Source organism: Muscardinus avellanarius (assembly GCF_963383645.1).
Source record: "Muscardinus avellanarius genome assembly, chromosome: X".
Lineage (NCBI taxonomy): Eukaryota > Metazoa > Chordata > Mammalia > Rodentia > Gliridae > Muscardinus > Muscardinus avellanarius.
In genome coordinates this window covers 20,854,460-20,868,957 of record NC_137792.1, presented here as the reverse complement: position 1 = coordinate 20,868,957, position 14,498 = coordinate 20,854,460, and positions in this window count along the sequence as shown.

The following is a 14,498-nucleotide window of genomic DNA, read 5'->3' as shown; positions in this document are numbered from 1 at the left end:
AATAAACAAATCAATTGTGTTGCATTTATATAGCAACTACATAATTCAGGGCTTTCAATTTATAGAAAAAGTAAATTATGATACATAATGATTTACTTACTTTCAAGAAAAGGAACAATGTTTAGACTGAGATTTAAGTTTTTAATTTTTAAAATTTTTTATTGGTCATCGTATTCATATATCTTAATGAGGTACAAGATGATGGAGGCATACATGCACTTATCACCCAATTAGCACTTAAGCAATTGCTGGTCCATTTCTTCCCCCTCCCTCCATCTCATATTTGGCTTAGTGATTGACATTGAATTGTTTGTCAAAGTACATATGTGCATTAGAGAATTTCCCTCTTTCCTCCTCCCATCCCCTCAGTTAGGTCGCCTTATTTGCTCATCTATAGTATCTCCTTCTGCATATTGGGGAGAGCATCTAATTTCTTATTTTTTGTGACTGACTAATTTCATTTACCATAATGTCCTCTAGTTTCATCCATTTTGCTGTAATGATGTAATTGTATTTTTCTTTACGTCTGAGTAAAATTCCATTTTGTACATAGCCCACAGTTTTGTAATCCATTCATCTGTTGACAGATGTCTTGGCTGGTTCTATAGTTTGGCAATGGTGAATTATGCAACTATGAACATACATATGCATGCATTAGATTCGTTGTTTGGTTTCTATTTTTTTGGGTAGATACCTAGAAGTGGTATTGCTGGATCAAATGGTAAGTTTATTCTCATTCTTCTGAGGATCCTCCATACTGTTTTCAAAAGTTTTTGCACTAAAGTTGTTGAACAATGTATTAGAGTTCCTACTCCTCTACATCCTGACCAGCATTTGTTGTTGTTTGTGTTTTGAATGATTGGCATTCTAGTTGGAGTTAGGTGAAATCTCAGGAGACTTTTGATTTGCACCTCTCTGATTGCCAGTGATGTTGAGCATTTTTTCATGCATTTATTAGCCATTTGAATTTTTTCTTTCATGAAGTGTCAATTTAGTTCATGTGCCCAGTTTTTGATTAGGTTACTTGTTTTCTTAGTGCTGAGTTTCTTGAGTTCTCTGTATATTCTAGTTATTGCTCCTCTATTGAAGGAGTAGGTGACAAAATATTCTTTTATTCTGTTGGCTCTTGTTGAGGTTCTTGATAGTTTCCTTTGTTGTACAGAAACTCTTCAATTTAATCCAATCCTGTATATTGATTTGCCTTTTAGTTTCTTGTGACTTTGGGGTCTTATTGAGAAAGTTTTTACCTGGGCCTATGTGCTATAGTGTTGGACTTATGCCCTCTTCAAGGAGCCTCAAGTTCTCTGGTATAATTTCCGAGCCTTTGATCCATCTTGAATTAACTCTTGTGCAGGGTGAGAAAGTGGAATTTATTTCCATTTTTCTGCATATGGTTAGCCAGTTTTGTGAACATCATTTGTTGATCAGGCTATCTTTGCAGTGTATGTTTTTGGCCCCTTCATAAAAAATAAATTGACTGTAAGTATGCGGATTTGTTTCTGAGTTTTCTATTCACCTCTATTGGTCTGTGTATCTGTTTTTCTGTCAGTACCATGCTGTTTTTATTATTACAGTTTTGTAGCATAGTTTAAAGTCAGGTATTGTGATTCCTCATGCATAGATTTTGTTGCATTAAATGGAGGAAAAACTTTGAGAATTTCCTCTAAATCAGGAACAAGACAAGGATGTCCATTATCACCACTTCTTTTCAATATAGTATTAGATACTCTAGCCATAGCAAAAAGGCAAGAAAAGGAAATAAAAGAAATACAAATAGGAAAAGAAGAACTCAAACTTTCACTATTTGTAGATGATATGATATTTAGAATACCCAACAAACTCAACCAAAAGGCTTATATAACTGATCAACAAATTCAGCAAAGTGTCTGCATATGAAATTAATCTTAAAAAACTAGAAACTACTCTGTATACCAACCATAAATCCACTGAAAAATAAATCACTTAGCTGGGTGTGGTGGTGCATGCTTGCGATCCCAGCATTCAGGAGACTGAGACTGGAGGATCTTGGTTCAAGGACAACCTCAACTACTTATTGAGACCCTCCACAACTTAGTGATACCTAGTGAAACAACTGTTTCAAAATAAAGAATAAAAAATAGGGCAGAGGATGTAGCCCAGAGGTTGAATTCGTCTGGATTCCATCCCCAGATCGCACAAAAAAAGAAAAAAATATATACGTATTTATTTTATCTGACTTTCTCCTTTTCCTATATTAGCTCAATTATTTAGAAGTTTTCCTTTTATGCAGTAAAGTGGAAAGAGTTTTTTAAATAAATACCACCAAAGAATTCCCAGAAATGTGTGTCGTATAATATATATATATATATATATATATATATATTATATAATATATATAATATATAGATAGATAGATAGATAGAGAGGAAGAAAGAAAGAAATCACTTCTACTTAGGATATCCCATAAAAAATACTTAGGAATACATGTAATTAAGGAGGTAAATGATCTTTACAAAAAAATTATAAAACATTGAAAAAAATCAAAGAAGACCTTAGAAAATACAAAGATCTTCCATGTTCATGGATAAAAATGGCCATATTTCCAAAAGTAATTTAAAGATTCAATGCAGTACACATTAAATTAGCAATGTCATACCTGATAGACATAGAAAAATCAGTCCTTAAATTCATTTGAAACAACAGAAATTCCAGAATAGCCAAAGTATTTCTCAGCAAGTTTTTAATATTATAAATCCATCTGTTAGTAATAATCTCTTATTGCTGACTGTATGGCCAGTTCCCTTTCTCCCTCCCTTCCATCCAACTTTCCTTTCTTTCTGAGTTCTCTCTCAGCCTCCCCTTTATCTACCCCTGTATCTCTCCCTGCCCCTTCTTCTGTGATTATAATCTAATTTTCATTGGAGAAATATCCCTACAGACACCATGTGGTTTACATGGATGCAACATGTGTGTATATACCCGTAAGTTGCAACAGTGTGAAGTCCTAGCGTACCATAAAATCAGCAGACTCAAGCAGAAAATGACACACATTTCTGGGAATTCTTTGGTGGTATTTATAAAAGAAAAACTCTTTCCACTTTACTTCATAAAAGCAAAACTTCTAAATAATTGAGCTAATATAGGAAAAGGAGAAAGTCAGATAAAATACTACCTAATAAACATTGATCACTTGTAGGTCCATGAATTCCAGATACTGATGTTTAATTGTATTTTTTTCTTTTCTTTTCTTTCCATTTTCATTTCTTTTCTTTTTCTTTTCCCTTTTCTTTTCTTCTATTTTTGGTACCGGAGATTGAATCCAAGGGCATTCTACCTCTGAGCTACACTCCTAATCCATTTAATTTTTCATTTTGAAAATATATATTTCTAAGTTGCTGAGGCAGACCTTACGAAACTGATTTCCTGGCCTCAGCCTCCCAAATACTGGGATTATAAGCATGCTCTACTATACCTGGTTCAGTGCTTGATTTTAATTTGTAAGCTAATTTTTCTTGTAAGACCATGTGAGTTGAGTTCCATGAGTGAAATATACCCCACTTTATCATGATTCTAGAATTTCCAGAAGTTTCTTTTCAAACTTTTTGACATGAATTATTTAAAGTAGCAAATATTTCTATATAGTTTAAATGTAGTTTAGTTTATAAATATAATTGATAGAGATTATATCCAACTTAAGGTATAGAATATTGTCAGTGCATAAGATTTACCCTGTGTGTGGATTCTTGATTGCAACTCTGTCTACTCCGGGCCCACAGGTATTGCTATCATTACTAATGGTCACCAATATCTGGTTCTTTTCTATTTCTGGTTAGACAGACGTTTTTGTTTCCCTAGCCTCCCGAAGATGCCCATTTTATTGTTTCTGCTCAATTACATGTGAGCAAAGTGATGTGTGTCTCTTCTTGTTCAGGACAAAATTATTCACTCTCTAGTATCCAATTCTGTACCCTCTCATCCTCTTCTGTAGTGCCCATGAAATCACATGTGTATATGGAAGTGTCCCAAAGTCTAAACAGATTGGAAAAGCTAATCATCCTGCTCGCAACAGATGCTCTGAAAATCTGCCTTGACATGTATCCAGATATGTTTGATAAAGAAATAAACTTTTTATGTTACTCCTAGCACAATTAAAAAATGTTGGAATTTCAACATAACCCAACGTAAGACTTTTTTCAACTGTGTATATATATATTTAGCATATAATGAACTATATGCAATTAAATATTTAGATAATTTTTGACATGTCTATATGTATTCATGAAATAATCACCACAATCAAGAAAGTGAAGGTACCTGTCATCCCTAGCAGTTTTCTCCTGCCCGTTTGTAAACCCCCCTTTTTTTGTATTGGGGATTGATCTAGAGGCATTCTATATTGGAATTATGCCATCAGCCCTTTTTGTTTTTATTTTTGAAATATGGTCTTATTAGGTTACTGAGATTTCAGGAGGTTGCTGAGACTGTCCTCAAGCCTGTAATCCTCCTGTCTCAGCCTCCCAAGTACTGGGATTATAGACATGAAGCACCACTAAGGACTAATTCTTTCTTTGCACCCTCCCAGCCCCCATCTCACCATACATCATCAGGCAACCAGTGATCTTCCTGTCATGATAGATTAAATTAAATATTCTGGATTTTTAATAAAAGGAATAAGCATAATATGTATTTGTTTACTTCTGGTTTGTTATACTCACCATAATTATTTTGAGTCTTCTTTAATCCTGAGAGTTATCTTATTGTGGGAATATTATATTTTATTATATTTTTTGTGATACTGGGGATGAAACCCAGGGGCATTCGACCTCTGAGCTACACCCCCAGCCCTTATTTTATTATTTATTTTGAGACAGGGTTTCACTGACTTTCAAATGACCACACTAAGTAGCTGAGGCTGTCCGCGAACCACGATCCCCCTGTCTCAGCCTCCCAAATGCTGGGATTACAAATGTGCACCACCACTATTATGTTTCATAGACATTGGGGTTGTTTTCAAGTTTGGTTATAAAAATGAAGCTGATCTGAACATCTATGTACAATCAACACTTCAGGTTGATATTATTCTTCTATGAGCTTTCATAGAATGTATCTATCGAAGAATTTCTTCATTTTAGTAAAGTGTCAAATGTATTGGCATAAAGTAGTATTATTTATTTATTTATTTTTTTTGTGGTACTGGGGTTCCTGGAAGCCCTTCTACCTCCGGTATACACTCCCACGGGCTACACTCCCAGACCTATTTTTTAACTTTTTTATGTGGAAACAGGGTCTCTTAAGCCAGCGAGGCTGGCTCCAAACCAGCACGATCCTCCTGTCTCCGCCTCCCAAGCCCGGGGATTACAAGCGTGCGCCACCACGCCCGGCATTATCTTTTAATATATGTTGGACCTGTAAGTTTTGATTTTAGTAATATTCTATTTTGGGGGGCTGTAGTTCACTGAATTTTGTATACATTATTATTATTGTTGTTTAATTTTTTCTTCTAGTATTTTAAGGTAGAAGGAAGCTTAAGTCATTAAACTTTGAGTGTGTGTGTGTGAGTCTGTGTGTGTGTGTGTGTGTGTGTGCGTGTGTTTTACTAGGTAGGGACTGAATGCAGAAGTGTTCTACCACTGAGCTACAACCCCAGCACTTTTTATTTTTTATTTTGAGTAGGGGTTTGCTAAGACATTGTGTTGGCCTCGAACCTATGATCCTTCTGCCCCAGCCTCCCAAGTAGTAGGATAACTGGCATGCACACACAGCTAAAACCTTTTTAAAATACGTGCATATAGAAGTATACATTTCCTCCTAAGTATATCATTAGCTGCTTTCTACATTAGGTGTTTTCTACAAATGCTGATATGTTTTCATTTTCAATGAGTTAATATCAATTTTAGTTTTGATTTATTCTTTGAAACATGGGTCATTTAGAAGGCTGTTACTTATAGTTTTATGATTTTTTTCTAATACCTTTTTGACATTAATTTACAACTTAGTTCTGTTTTGGTCAGATTGCATATTTTTGGTTATTTTAATCTTTTTAATTAAGCAAATCATTGTTATGGGAAAAACATCATATATCTAAAATATTCAGTGTGTATTTGAAAGCATTTTTTTATCGGTGGGAAGTTTTATTCATATTTTTATCATCTCTGCTCTATAGAAAAAGAGGAACTGAAATCAAATATAATTTTAACATGGAATGATATATTACATACACATATATTTGGCGCTAACTCACTTTAAAATAAGTTTCAGATGTGACTTTGAAAAATTTATACTCTAAGAATAAGGGCATTCTTCTATCCTTTTATATAATCATAATACTATTATTATCACTACTAATAAATGTAAATAAACTTTCAAACACTATCTGACATACTCAGAAAAATGTTATTAACATCAAGGAGAATGCAATAAAAAATGTGTGATTATTATGCTTTTTGTGTGTGGGAGGGTACTGGGGTTTTTAACCAGGGGTATTCTACTTCTGAGCTCCTCCCCCAGCTTTATTTTTATTTTTTATTTTGAAACAGGGTCTCACTAAGCTGCGGAGGGGCTTACTCAATCGCTGAGCTTGGCCTCAAACACACAATCTTCCAGTGTGCACCACCACGCCTGACTTTAGTTTCTTTTAATCTAGAATGGTCTCCCAGGATTTTTTTTTCCTTGAGTGACTTTTTGAAACACTTAAGACATATTTCTTAAAATGCCCACATTCTTGATTATTTGATTAGGAGATTATCATTTTATTTAAGATGCTTTTCAATTTACTATATTTCTTGCAAATTGAAATTGAGGTCTGAGGATTTTATTAAGTCCGATTAATTTTTTTCTGACAAGGATACTTTCTAGATCAAGCTGTCTTACTCTTAGTAAAGCTAGATTTGATTACTTTCATAAGGGGGTATTGTCATATCTTTCTTTCCTCTTCTTTTTTTTAAATTTTTTTGCAGTGTTGGGAACTGAACATGGGTTCTACAAGTGTTCTGTGAATGAGCTACATTTCCAGCCCTTCATATCTTTTCATATGTAATTAGTAATAATTTGAAAGAGTGACTTACTTTATCTCCTCACACATATACTATTACCTAACAATTTTTAACCATATAGTTTTAGAATATTTTGATGACCTTTCCCTTAGGTGCTGTAAAATCATGTTGTTTCAAATTATATTATTTCCTTAATTTTTTGTTTTACTAGGGATGGAACCCAGGTGCCTTCTACCTATTTTATATGGAAACAGGGTCTCACTAAGTTGCTGAGATTCTCACTAAGTAGCTGAGGCTGGCTTTGAACCTGGGATCCTTCTATCTCAGTCTCCAAAGTACTAGGATTACAAGTGTGCCCCACCATGTCTGGTTCCTCAAAAAATTTAAGTTATTGTTCTTCAGTAAGTAAGCTTTTAACTCATCTTTGTTTTTTATGTTTTTATATTACACTGTACTCATTTTTATGTATACAGTACATTGTAAATTATTTCATTACAATTAATGTCATCTTTTAGATGCCTAGATTGTTCCCAACTTGACCTGTCAGATCCTTTGACGTGTTTGAACTCTTTAAGCTGGACCCTCTGTCCTATTTACAGGACTACATTTGCTTCTCAGTGTTCCCTTGCTTATTGGCACAAGTAGATGTTGAAGACTACTCCATGCCTTTCCTTTTCTAGACTAGCAACGAAGACTTTCCCCCAAATCCCTCTGTTGTCCATATGATACTGCAGGATATGATACTGCAGTCTTATATCCTCTATGTCCTTCCAGTAAAAACACTAGACATTATTTTTGCATGTTTCAGAATTACTTGTGCATGTGGATATTTCCCTTTCAAAATCAATGTTATAGGAGTTTTCTTTGAATAATATATTTTTTATTTATAATTTCTCTTTTCCTACAGTGAAAATCGTAGTTTCTATTACATTTTCTTAGTTGTTTTATACTATAGTAGTCTATAAAATTGTTTCAAAATCGCTGTACTAGTACTAGTATAAATTCTCTTCTCAGTTTTTGTACTTTGAATACTACACTAAAACTTAAAGGAAATAATTATTTTTTTGTTGGGTGTTTATGTTAGCTGTTTGATACACACTCAATTTTACTTGCTTTTCTTCTGCCCAGCTTTTTATTTATTTGTGTTTCAGTCTATGGACTAGTTTAGTTGTATGATTTCAAATTTAAAGGCTATTAAAAGTATATTCAGATATCAACCTTCCCTTCAGTCACGTGAAACCCGTGATACTATTTCCATTAGGTCTTGCTGTTACTTTTCTGAATTTCTTTCTACAAAAATAAATAAACGCCTTAATATTTTCTGCTGTTTCTTAAATGAAAAGGAGCATGCTATATACATCGCTTGGCACCTCACCCCCCACCATGCTTAATGCCACGAATCACTATCTATTGTTTAATTTAGATCCAAAACACTTAATTCTAGTACTACATTGTGAGGGTGTGACATAGTATATACAAATAGACTGTATGGAAATTTAAATTATTCTCAATATTTTGCTATTATAATGCTTCCCAATAAAGAATTATATATTGCTTATGCATTAGTAGAGGTGTGTCTTCAAAATAGGTTTTTTTACATAAGGTTTCTGAGTTGAATGCCTACTTGCTTTCATTAGCAAGTTACCTTTCACAGAGATTCTACAATTATTTTCTCCCCTAGCAATATGAATATCCTCATAACATGTTCAATAAGCTTTGGGACATTTTTTTACAGATTATAAATTGGATCTCAGTGTAATTCAAACTTGCATTTCTCTTAAAAATAATAGCTAACATTGTTTTCATATAATTAAGGCTAAAGTATCATAAAGTGAAAACTAGATGGTTAAGGCTTTTCTCTGATAATTTCTTTTCTTCATTTCTTTTTCTTCATTTTTAGAAGAATAAGAAATTAATCTTTCTCTAAGATGTTGGTAGGTTCTAAATATTTTCTTTTTGATTAGGATTTGCTTTTTATTTTATACGTGATGTTTTAGGTTCTTGTCTTTTGTTTTGTGTTCAATACTGGGTTTTGAACCCAGGGGCAGTCTCACTCCAAGCTACATTCCAGCTCTTTTTATTTATTTATTTTTTATTTTGAAACAGGGTCTAAGTTGTCCAGGCTAGCCTTGAACCTACAATCCTCCTGTTTTGGCCTCCCAAGTACTGAGAGTACTTATAGGAATATGCCCCCACACCTGACCCTATTCATTGTTTTTATACTGTATTTTTATTTTTATTATTATCTATATGGGGTTGAATTTTCTAAGCTCTTTTTTAATTGGTTTTGAATGGTTGTTCAATGGAATTTGGGCAAATTTTGTATTGTCAACTAATAAAAACTTTTTTTTTTTTTTTGCGGGTCTGGGGATGGAATCCAGGGGCATTCTACCTCCGAGCTACAACCTCTGCCCTATTTTTTATTCTTTACTTTGAAACTGGGTCTCACTGAGTTGCAAAGGCCTCGCTGAGTAGCTGAGGCTGTCCGCGAAAGGCCTCAGCCTCTCGAATGCTGGGATTACAAGCGTGCGCCACCACACCCGGCTCATAAGAACTTTTATTTCAGAATTTGTTTTTGTTGTTGTTTTGTTGTATTAGGGATTGATGCCAGGGGCATTCTATCTCTCAGCTACACCCCCAGGCCTTTTTATTTTTGTTCTGAAACAGGGTCTGGCTAGGATGTTCAGAGTCTTGCTAAGTTGCTGAGGCTTTTCTTGAACCTGCAAATCCTCCTTTTCCAGCCTCCCAAGTATTGAGATTACAGGTGTGCATCACCACATCTGGCCACCATTTGCATGTTTGAATATTAAATCTCTTAAATACTTGATGGATTATATAAAGAAGTGATCCATATGCAGTTTTTATGTCTATTTATCAAAATGTCCTAAACTTCTAAGTTTTCTGTTTTACTCCTTTGCTATATTTGTTCATTTATGTACCAATATCAAATTGATTTTTATGGAAATAATAAAATATATTTGGCAAGCAATAAAACTAGTCTCCCCTGCCTAGGCCGATATAATTTTGCATATTTTGATTATATATATCATCAGTTTGGGGAGAATCAACATCTTAATGACAATGAGTTTTCATGCCCAAGAGGAACTTATTCAAATATATTTTGTTTTTTTTTTTTTTTCACAAAAAAGTATGGGCTGGTGATATAGCTCAGTTTGATAGTGTATGCTCAGTAGGTATGATGCTCTGAATTCAATCCCTAGAACAAATACACAAAGAAAGAAAAGGAAAAGGAAATATTTCCCTCATATAACATTTTAAATATATTTTATTTTGATAATTGTTTCTTTTTTTGTGTGCGTGTCTGGGGATGGAACCCAGAGGCATTTGACCTCTGAGCTACAACCCCTGCCCAATTTTTTATTCTTTATTTTGAAACTGGGTCTCACTGAGTTGTAGCGGGCCTCACTAAATAGCTGAGGCCGTCAGCGAACCGCGATCCTCCTGTCTCAGCCTCCCGAATGCTGGGATTACAAGCATGCGCCACCATGCCCAGCTGATAATTGTTTCTTTTTTTGAGGGGAGGTAATACTGGGAATTAAAGGCAGGGAGATTCTACCTATGAACTAGACCCGCAGTCGTATTTTTTTTAGAAACAGGGTCTTATCAGTTGCTAAGAGTCTTGCCCAATTGCCACGGCTATCCTTAAACCTGCAATCCTCCTGTCTCTGAATCCCAAGTACTGGGATTACAGCTATGGACCACCATAGCCAGCTTCAATAATTGTGTCTTCTAAATAATTTGCTTGCCAGGTGTGGTGGTGTATACTTGTAATTCCAGTATTTGGGAGGTTGAGGCAGAAGGATCACTGGTTTACCACCAGCCTCAGCAATCTAGTGAGGCTTTATACAATGACACTCTGTTTCAAAATTAAAAATAGGGTTGAGGGTATAGTTCAGAGATAGAGTGCACCTAGGTTCAACCCCTAATAACACCAAAAAATTTCTTTTTTTAGCTATTGTTAAGGAGGTATCTATTTCATTATAATTTCTGATTATTAATATATATGGCCATTATTATATTTTGCATGCTGATTTTATATCCCACTAACCAAATAACCTTATCATTTATATTGTTAAGTTTGGCATTGTTTCTATTCAGTATTTTGAATACATTGTCATATCCAAATAGAATTTGATCACTTCATTGTGATTCATATGACTTGGTATATTTGTATTATTATATTGGCTTATATTTTGCTGTTATAAATATAAATACACTAGCAAAACAAATAACCCAGTCAAGAAATGGGCGACTGAACTGAATAGACAGTTCACAAAAGAAGTGATACAAATGGCCGATCGATACATAAAAAAATGTTCAATATCATTAGCCATCAGGGAGCTACAAATCAAAACTGTACTGAGATTCTGTCTAACCTCAGTCAGAGTGCAAGCATAAAGAAGTCAAATAACAAATGCTGGTGAGGATATGGGGAAATAGCAACTCTTTTACACTGTTGGTGCAAAACTCTTTTATATTTTAGGAGTGCGAACTAGTACAGCAGCTATGGAGATCAGTGTGGAGATTCTTTAGAAAAATGGGAATCCTAGCAGAAAATATGTATCTTCTAGCTTTGTTCTTTTTCAAGATCATTTTGGGTATCTAGAATCCATATTCCATATTAGGATAGATTTTTTTTTCCTGAAAAATAAATATATAAATATATGATAGTTTCACCTAAAAAAAAATAGAAAAAATTCTCTGGTAAGAAAGAAAGCAAAAAGAAATATTGAAATGTTATCTTTAAGTCATCAAAAGCTTGGTATCAGACAAATGAAACTGTTATGTGAGATTATCATTTTTAATTTTAGATAAATTGCTATAATACCAGATGTCAACCACTAAGCCCAGCATGGGAAGGAGGGATGGGGAGGGAATGGGGTGGGGATCGGGTGGGGGCTGACTGGGCGATGTGTGCATGTATGTCTACAAAAGTTTGTATCCCACTATGATGTATGAATACAGTGCACCAATAAAAAAAAAAGAATGTGCATCTTAAATTACTAAAGTGCAAATTTTGACATATACTTATTAAAATGGATTTTAATAGGCAGTATACTTAGGTCTTTTATATTTTAGTGAATTTTTACCTGCTTGATTTGACTTGAATTAAAAGTAGTGGGTAAAAGTAGACATGGTGGTGCCTGCTTGTTATCCCTGTACTGGGGAGGCTGAGACAGGAAGATTTGGGTTCTCTGACTCCTCAGCTACTTAATGAGGCCCTCCACAACTTAGTGAGACCCTGTTTCAAAATAAAGAATAAAAATAAAATGATCTGGGGGTGTAGCTTAGAGGTAGAATGCCCCTGGGTTCAATCTCCAGCATCCCCCCAAAGTAGTGCATGAAACACTTTTATTAGTGTGTATCTGCTATTCTTATTAGCTCACATAAATTCTGCTTTATGCATAGATATAGTGCATAGATATTCATAAATATTATGTCTACACTATAAATTTGACTTATAATAACATTTTGTTAATTTATATATGATTGTCCTAAATTCTTTGACTAATAAATTAATGTAACCACTACTTTGGAAGTTTGCAGTCTTCTGACAAACTTTTTTCTTAACCCTTCATATTTAGTAATTTTGAATCACGTTTTACAGGTGATGTCTCTTGATTTAAGCATAAACTTAAGTTTTGCTCTATACACTACTCTGAAAATAATTTTCATTTAACAGATGAGTCTGGCCCATTTGCTTATATCGATATATACGAGGTCACTATACAATTAACTCAGTTTGTTTTTTTTTTTTTTTTTTTTTTTTGTTGAACTGGGGACAGAACCCAGGGACATTCTATCTCCAAGCTACACCCCAGCCCTATTTTTTATTCTTTATTCTTTATTTTGCAACAGGGTCTCTCTAAGTTGCAGAGGGCCTCACAAGTTGCTGAGGCTAGCTGCAAATCTGTGATCCTCCTGCCTCAGCTTCCAAAGTACTGGGATTCCAAGTCAAATGTGCACCACCACGCCTTGTTTAACTCAGTTTTTTAAAAATTATTTTATTTTTGCTTTTTTTAAAAATTTGTGTATGGTATTTCACTCTTTGGTCCTCTCATTGGAATTTACTTATTTTTTATAAAAGACTATATTTTCTCTAGTGATTACCTTTAATATTCTAACGTGCTATTATTCTTTTTTTTCTTATTTAGTGACACCTTTGGTTTGTAAGTTTCAGCTATGATTGTTTGCTACCACATATTATGTGTATGGCAAATAATAGCTTATTCATTATTTTCATTTCTCCTCAATTTTAAATTTCATTACATCTACTTGACAAAATAAATAATATTTATAATTCAGTCTTTGACCTTTATCCTTGACTTTGTTTTTAATCTACACAAATCATTAAATCCATTCAGTGTTCACTACCAGTCATCTTCCTGAAGTTTCTCCTGTCATCAGTGGGTCTTATGAAGCTTTTCCTCTAGTTAAATGAATATAGTCGAACTGTAAGGGTTTATGAAAACAACATTCCCTGAGGTCAGGCAGATATATTGATATTTTCCTTTAGCCTTGTACTTGAAGGACAGATAGGCAAGATAAAGAATCTTTGATTCTCACTTTATCTTCTGTTTCATAAAAATGTTACTTGTCTTTGCTTTGCTTTCTGTTTCTGTAAAGAAGTCCGATTTAAACTTGGATTTTTTCCTTTGTAAGTGACTTATTCTTTTCACTTCAAATATCTATCACTTCAAATATTTAACATTACTTTGTGGTGAGAACATTTAAAATCTTCTCTTTTAACTTTTTTGAAATATACAATATATCACTTTTAGCTATAGTCCCTGAGCTGTGTAGTAAAACACCAGAACTCACTCCTCTTATTTTACTGAAACTTTATATTATTTACCAACTTTCCCATCCACCTCTCACCAGGACACCTAGGAGTATTTCTCTTATGTTTAATGTTTTACGATTTTACTATATATTTCAGCACTAGCCAATCTGGATTTTGTTGTTGATAATGTGGTTCCTATATTGTTTTCTGTAATTGTGTTCTGTTTGCTTCTTCGAACCACCTTGTGAATATTTGCTTTTGATAAAGCATCCTATTCATGGATTTCCCTTTTTGAGCATAACCCTTTTTTTATTTCTCTGCCTGGTTATATTTTACTTTGTAGTCCACATTGCATATATAGTAATGTGAAAATAATTTGATAATGATAGCTCACTCTAAAGGCCATCATATTACTTGTAGTTTCTCTTACAACTAGGGTTTTGTCTCTTTTGTGTGTGTATACACACACATACACACACACACATACATATATACATGTGTGTAATATATATACAATTTTTTGCAAAACTTGGGATTGAACCCAGGGGTATTCTAACTCTAAGTTACACCCCAAGCCCTAGTTTTTTCTTTGTATTTGAAACAGGGTCTCACTAAGTTGCAGAGGACCTCACTAAGTAGCTGAGGCTGGCAGCAAACTTTTGATCCTCCTGTCTTAGCCCACCATGCCTGGCTTCAAATCCACAATATATAAGGAACATTTT